At 35.4% G+C, this 8,118-nt stretch overlaps 1 pseudogene; it reads left to right on the top strand.

The window, feature by feature from the left end:
* Positions 1-5,956: 5,956 nt before the first annotated feature.
* The window catches only part of LOC102837601, a 45,502-nt pseudogene continuing 43,340 nt past the window's right edge, over positions 5,957-8,118 (top strand).

The following is an 8,118-nucleotide window of genomic DNA, read 5'->3' as shown; positions in this document are numbered from 1 at the left end:
CTATGGGTTTGACTCAATGGCACCTGACAACAACACCAACTGTAAACAGGGAGGAGTTTATGATTTACGAATATTATGGGGAGAGCAAGGACCAATCAAAATAGTGGCTGCTAAGAGGATCTGTTTGCCTTGTTAAATTCAAGGCTGGAAGATCAGCTCAGACTATAGAGACTATTTTTGGGGGATTCCAGAGGGAGTAATCTTCATAGATTTCCTCAAAGAACACAGTACAATCATGTGGGTTTCTTATTTAATAACAAAGTTGTTAAAAAACTGAACACTGTATTGATGAGAAAAAAGCCAGGAGCATTAAAACAAGGAATATATTTTCCATCAAAATAATGCACTTACTTCAATGTTTGAGGATAACGTGGGCTGTCCATCAAGAATTTCATTGGAAAACCTTTCCCATCCAGCCTACAGCCTTGATCTTGACCACTCTGATTTCTTTTTGTTCTCAAAACTCAAAGACACATTTAAAAGTAGTACAAGTTGAGTGCCTCAAAAGTTCCAAACTGTCTCGTTGATGTTGTGTAACTAGAAGAGCACAGAATTATTTGGGGAAGGGTAACATGAAAAGATACCCTTCACAAGTGTGCAGACCTAAGTGGAGGATATGTTGAGGAACAAAGGTTTCACATTTTGATATTTTTATCTAAGAAAGGTTTCTATTATTTTCTATCAATATTAGTTGATTTACCACGGTATGTATATTGGTAGTGGTTATGTGCCGAGGAGTTGGTTCCAAATCATAGTGACCTTGTACAGGGCTTCCGAGGCTATAAATCTTTACAGGAGCAGAAAGCCTCATATTTCTCCTGCAGAACAACTGGTAGTTTCAAACTGCTGACCGTGAGGTTCGCTGTCTGATTAGTAACCGCTATGCTACCAGAGCTCCTTGGTATGTATATTAACAAACCTTAAATAGCAATTACATCCGTTTACATACTGATATGTTAATTTTACATAAATAAAAACATAAATAGATGATATATGTGCTCTTGTTAGGTGTCATTGAGTCAGGAAAGACTCATAGCATCCTTGTGCACAGCAGAATAAAACACTGCTCAATCCTGAGCCAACCTCTCTGTTGTTGCCATGCTTGAGCCCATTGACGCTGCCACTTTGCCAATCCATCAGTCTGGGGGTCTTCCTCTTTTTCTCTGAACTTCCACCTTACTAAGCATGATATCCTTCTCCAGCAACTGCTCCCCCATGACAATATTCCAAAGTATGAGAGACGAAGTTTGACCATCCTGGCCTCCAAGAAGTTCTCTGCCTACACTTCTTTCAATACATATCTGTCTGTTCTTTTGGCAGCCCATGGCACTTTCAATATTCTCCTCCAACACCATAACTCAAAAGCAGCAATTCTTCTATTGTCTTTCTTATTCACTGTCCAGCTCTCTCATGCATATCTTGTGCAACAGATTTGCCAAATGCAATACATCATTTGATTTCTTGATTGCTGCTTCTATGAGTGTTGATTGTTGATCCAAGAATAATGAAGTCCTTGACAACTTCAATCTTCTCGATTGATAAGAATGTTATTGGTCCAGTGGTGAGGATTTTTTTTTTTTTTCCTGACCTGACATTGAGATGTAATCCATACTGAAGGCTGTGGTCTTTGATCTTCATCAGTAAATGTTTTAAGTCCTCTTCACTTTCAGCAAGCAAGGTTGTATCATCTGCATATCGCAGGTTGTTAATGAGTCTTCCTCCAATCCTGAAGCCACGTTTTTCTTCATAGAACACAGCTTCTCAGATTATTTGCTCAGCATACAGATTGATTAAGTATGGTGAAAGAATACATCCCTGTCACAGACTTGGAAGACTATTTATAATCCTGCCATCTCTAGAAAGTTTGAGTATGTGATGGCCCTGTGTATTAGGCACCATTGAAATGACTGCTGTTTCTACTATACAGGTTTAAAGAGCAGCATTAACTTTCCATTAAGAAATTTGAAGATTATACAAATTTTACTTTGGCTTAAATAAAATTTTTAATAATTTCAGGTAATTAATTTATGTTAGTCCTAAAGCTATTAGGGGTGAAAATTCAGTGTTTTTGATTTTAAGAGTAAACAATAAAATTTTACAAAAGTCAAACTTGTACCCTTTTAGATTAAAATAAGAATACCTGAATTTCATATCACATAACTGTACAAAGAGATGATGCTTTCAATTTACTGTCTAAAAGATATATTATGCAAAAGAGTAGTTTTACTTTACTCTTTTTTAATTGAAGTATAAAACTATTGCTAGGTGATTTGAATATCATTTGTAGGTCCTTATATGATTTATATGCATGCATTTAATAGAAAAAGGATCATTACGTAACTAACAAATAAACTGTTTTAAAGCACTTGCATATCTGTATGTCTTGTCTCTACAGTCAAGTCTTTATGTCTTAGTCAAAGAAGATAATATGTATTAGTAGTTGTCAGCAATCCCTACATCTCAGGAGAATTTGGCCCAAGGCCAGTTTTACATTTCAAACTCTATACACACAGCATTCTATTTCAAAATATATGAGTAACAGAATTGCTACCTTGCCTTTCTCATTCTTCTAGGATTTTTCTTTTGCATTCTACATCCTTAGTACCAAATATTTATTTAATCTGTTAACATATTGGTTATATTGAATTGTGGCTGTTTTCTAGTCATCAAAACTATTCAGCTGATATTAATAAAGAATTTACTACAAGTCAAGGATTGGTTCAAGTATTGAGGGCACAATGATAGTTATACTAATTGCTTTTATGAATCATGACTTATTATGAAACACAGGATTGTGTAAGAATCTGATGTTACACATAATGCTGGGATGGGGATGGATTGCAAGTAGGATAGGAAAGCTGCATAGAGGGTTTCATTTGTCATGTTTCAGACTTAATCCTCCTACTCTATTTTTCAATCAGGAAATTACTGTATTTTTATGACACCTGCAAAAATAGCAGCTTGAAGACTGCTGACCCAAGCCAGAGTATTTTCAGTTGACTCATATGCATTTAAAAATAGGACAATGAGTAAGGCTCACTACAGAAGACTCGATGCATTTTAATTAAGGTATTGGAGAAGAATATTAAAAACACAATGGATTACCAGAAGAAAAAGCACATCTATGTTGGAAGAAGTACAACCAGATGCTCCTTAAAAGGTAGGATGGTAAGATTTATCTCACATAATTTGAACATGTTATCAGGGCCAGGTGGCAGCATTGATGGACTCAAGCGTGGCAACAGTAGTGAGGTTGGCCCAGGATTGGGCAGTGTTTCACTCTGCTGTGCATAAGGTCGCTATGGGTTGGTCTCGAATCAATAGCATCTAACAGCAACAACAACATCAGGAGTTTGAACAGTCCCTGGAGCAGGTCTTTATGCTTTGTAAAGAGGAGGAAAGAAAGACTGCCCGTGGAGATAGACTGATACAGTGGAAGTAGCAATGGGGTCAAATGTGACAACAATTGTGAAGATGGCACAAGCCCCTGCCCCCACCACTCAGTGTTTCATTATGCCATAAGTAGGGTTGCTAGGAGTGAGAACCTGCTTGAAGGTACCTAACAAGACGAACAACAATTCTTTTTTGTCAGGAATGGCACAACTAAAGCTTTTTATTTATTTATTTGCTTTTTGGTAATTCTGAGAAGATTCATTATCTTCCTTCTATTAATGTCACTCACTTTCTCACGTTCTTCTGAGTAGTAAAGAGCTGAGTAACAGTTCTATATTGAAAATTTAATGGGAATATGTCAATTATGTACAAAGTCAGCTGCTGTATGAAAAACTAGGGTTTGCTACGTATTTTCGCCACTTCTGTGCTCTTCTGATAAAAACAAATGCTTTTATTTGTAAAATCTTCCCATAACTCCTTGCTTATGTTTCTATGGACTTCTAATCAAGTACCTGGCATTTTCAGATACACAGATAGATATAGAAGCCTGTTTGTCTGGTCATTTGGAAAGTTTATAAGTATAATGATACATCCTCAAAACAAAGATGCTTTATCACCATAGGGAGAGAAAGATCAAGATGTGGATCCAAGTGATAAAAGGTAGAACTTGATTCAGAAATAGAAAGAAGGGAATATAGAAAAAAAAAAAAGGGAGACAGAAAGGGAGAGAGAGGATAATAATATCATTTAAAAGCCCCCAGGTACTCTCTATATGATATGTATCTATGTGCACATGTGTGTTTTTAAATACTAATTGTTCAGAGGAAAAAATTTGATAATGTAGAATTGATCAAAAAATACTGAAAGTAAGTAAGAAAATGATTTCTGTTGTTAGAAAGTTCATTATACTAATAGTGGAAAACTGAGGAAATATGTATATCTATATATTTTATGTATATGAGAAAATTATTACAATATCCGATGATATTGTTTATTTTTATTACTATTATTAATTGTAGGGGTAATAACTATTATTAACTGAGTACTCACAATATGCTGTATGTTGAATTTCTTAATACATTAAACCAATTCTTATGTTGCTGTTATTAAGTGCCATAGAGTCAGTCTGACTCATAGAAACCCTGTTTAGGGTTTTTAAGGATTTTTTATATCTATGTGGGAGCAGAAAGTCACAATTTTATCCCATGGAGCAGCTAGCAGACTCAAACAACAGACCTTGTGGTTCACAGTCCAGTGAATATTATTAAGAGCCAACACGCTCCCATTAATTATAATAACTTCTTTAAGTGAGATATCACTTTTTTCTCTCATTTACCAGATGCACTTTAAGGAGTTGAAGTAACTTGCACAAGTTCATACCGAGAGCAGTTAGTAAATTAAGGAGTCATTCTGGTACTCAGGATTTGAAGCACTACCCATTTCTCTTCCCAATGGCACAAATGATGAAATACTGGAAAGTGGCACCAGTGGTTAGGCACTTCCTCAGAAGACAGGCTTGACTTTGTATTTCTCAATGATCACAGCCTTGAAAACCCTGTGGAGTAATTTCACTCTGACATAATTGAGTTACAATAAATTGCAATAGACTCATTGACAACTGACAACAGCAATTAACTAACCACCTAAAATTGAGATCATAGAGAGAAAGGTCTACAATTACAGGTAGTTGTTGTTAAGTGCCTTGGAGTCAGTTTCGATTCATCAGGACCCTTATTGGGCTTCCCAGGCTTTAAATCTTTTGCAGGAGCAGGAAGCCTCATCTTTCTCTCATAAGCATCTCGTGCATTCTGAAGATCTTATGTTTCACCAAATTGTAGAACACTGTTGTTGTTGCTGAGCGTGTAGCTGACAAAAGCCCATTGCTGTTCAGTCACTTCTGATCCATAGGACAGAGTAGAATTGCCATATAGTGTTTCCAAGGCTCTAATTCTTTACAAAAGCAGATTCCCACCAAGCAGCTGGTGAATACAAACTCCTGACCCTTGATTAGGACCTGTCTGCTACCAGGGTTCCTTAACTACTCTTCCTCAATAGAACCATCTTTTACATTTTCTAAATGAAGCAATTCAAAGTTGGAATCTATGCCTGTGAACTACTCTCAGCTATAGCTGAGATTACCTCAAGGGTAGCAATAGTTGTAGACTTATAGCATGTCTAAGAGAGATCACTGAAATGAACCCTAACATAAATTGATAAATTACTCTTACAGATCCTGGAAGCCAACAGAAGTTTCAGCATAGTGTAGATTCCTTTCTAAAATATACTGACTATGAACCATAAGGTTGGCAGTTCAAACTCACCTGCTGCTCCTCAGAAACCCTATACAGTGTCTTTATAAGTCAGAATCAATTCGATGATGCTTACCAGCAAAAACTAAAGCCATCGCAGATTAAAAATTGCTTAAGCCCATTCTCCTAGGACCCCATTAAAAATTGCTGAAATTAAGAAGGCATTTATAAACTCATATACAAATTAATGTATCAGAAACAAATCTAAATATCTGGTTATTGTATATTTCATAAAGGAATCTAAAATAGCCACCATGACAAACTTAAATCAGAAGAAGGTAAGCATGATGGCAGGAGGAGGCTTTCTAGAACAACTATTCCTAAGCAGCGGTCCATTTTGAGATGTTCTCAAAATTTTTAAAAAATAACAAAAAACTAAACTCTACTAAAGACCACAAAACTACATGCTGTAAGAATGCAACTTGGATATTCACATTTTGAAAATGATTGCCCACATGGTTATAAACTGCAGCATTATTTAAAACAATGATCTTGGAACTGAAACTGAATGAGCAAAAGATAACATATCAACAAAGACCTCCTTATGAGACTTTCCCACACTCAATTGGATACCATTATTATCGCTTAAAAAAAAACCTTTACTCTGTGAAAGATTTCGTGTTGTGTAGTAATTCATGCTGTTGAACAGTGGATAGGAAAGAGCCAGGGAACCTGTAGGAGCAGTATTTTTTCACCCTGGACAACTTGCTAATGAGGTTTATCTCAGTCCCTACACTCAGAAAGAGAACTTACTGTTCAAAAGACTTGTGAATGGGATTCATTCCACAATTCACATGAAAATACAACTGTGCAGAAAAATAGCATTTATTTTATATATTTTTTGCACTTTAAAATGAATTTGCTTTGAAAATCATTTGGAGCCACAATGAGATTTTCTACTCTCCTGCCTCACGTGGCTAAAATCTTGGCTGGTGTGGAAATTTGATTGGCTGATGTATTAATTTGCTCTATTATGTTTTTCATAACTATTCAGACTGATTGTGCTACTATAATGTTTTCGTAAGGTAATGAGGTCTATCCTCTTAAAGTAATTCAAAATTCCTGGCTATACTTTACTAAATTGTTACTGATAATAGTGGTAATTGAGTTTCCCTTTTACTTTTCAAATTTACATTCATTGCTTTTAATTTCTTGATATTTCCAGAAATTTCTATGGTCTTTTAGAAGTGACTTCAAAGGACTCTCAATCCATAAAGCTGCAATATTTTTCAAGAAGTAGTTCAGTTACAAGTCCATATTAATGTATTTAAAGTATTCTAATAAATGAGAGAAACATAGATACAATTCAATGGTAGCATTTCAAGAAGCTTTTTTATGATTAAACTCATAAATTCTTTAATCTATCATGAATGCTTGAATTACTCTTCTTTCAACACTTTAATGTAATTATAATATCTATAAGTATGTCATAATGCTGAATATATATAAAATATATGCAAATTCATGTAATTATTGTGTGCTTATCTTTTGTCTTCTGCCTTATCTCTCAAATTAGATTTGAACTCCTTAGTCATCATTGTCAAGTTTTGAATTGTACCATTTTACAGGAAATTCAAGTTTCCTGTATAATATCAAATTTTTATATAAGTATTCAGCAAGTTAAAGTAATTAAATGAAAATCTAATACAAAAAGATATAAAAGTAACAGTGGATTTGGAGAATGAAGAACACTTAATTTATTGTTATCTTATTCACCATTAGGGAGATCTTTGAAGCATCATGTTATTCAGTGATCAAACATCTGCAAGGCATTTTTCTTATGCCCTTTTATTACTTAAACATTTCCATTCCATAACATAACATGTCAATGCTATGGGCATGCAGCATTCCCTATATAAAGAAGGTTGAATGTAGAAAAAGTAACACTGTCACCTTTTCTTCTATTTGGCCATTGTAAAATGAAGGAGTGTGCAGCATCGAGAGGTTTGTTGTTTTTAAGTGTCATCAAATTGATTTGGACCCACTGATGTTGTTGTGGTTAGGTGCCCATAAGTTAGCACCAACTCATAGCAACCTTATGCAAAGAAGAACAAAACACTGCCAGATCCTGGGCCAACCTCACTACTGTTGACACGCTTCAGTCCATCGATGCTGCCACTTGGCCAATCCATTTCATTGGTGGTCTTCCTTTTATTCTCTGACCCTCCACCTTACCAAATATGATATCCTTCTCCAGAGACTGGTCCCTCCTGACAATATGCCCAAAGTATGAGAGATGAAGTTTGGCCAACTTGGCCTCCAAGGAGAACTCTGGCTGCACTTCTTCCAAAATGGATCTATTGGGTTTTTTGGAAGCTCATGGCATTTTAAATATTCTGTTCCAATACCATAAATTAAAAGCACCAATTATTCTATAGTCTTCTGTATTCACTGTCCAGCATTCACATGCTTATGA

The sequence above is a fragment of the Chrysochloris asiatica genome, unplaced genomic scaffold, assembly GCF_000296735.1.
Source record: "Chrysochloris asiatica unplaced genomic scaffold, ChrAsi1.0 scaffold00073, whole genome shotgun sequence".
NCBI lineage: Eukaryota > Metazoa > Chordata > Mammalia > Afrosoricida > Chrysochloridae > Chrysochloris > Chrysochloris asiatica.
This window is presented reverse-complemented; position numbering and strand designations above follow the sequence as displayed.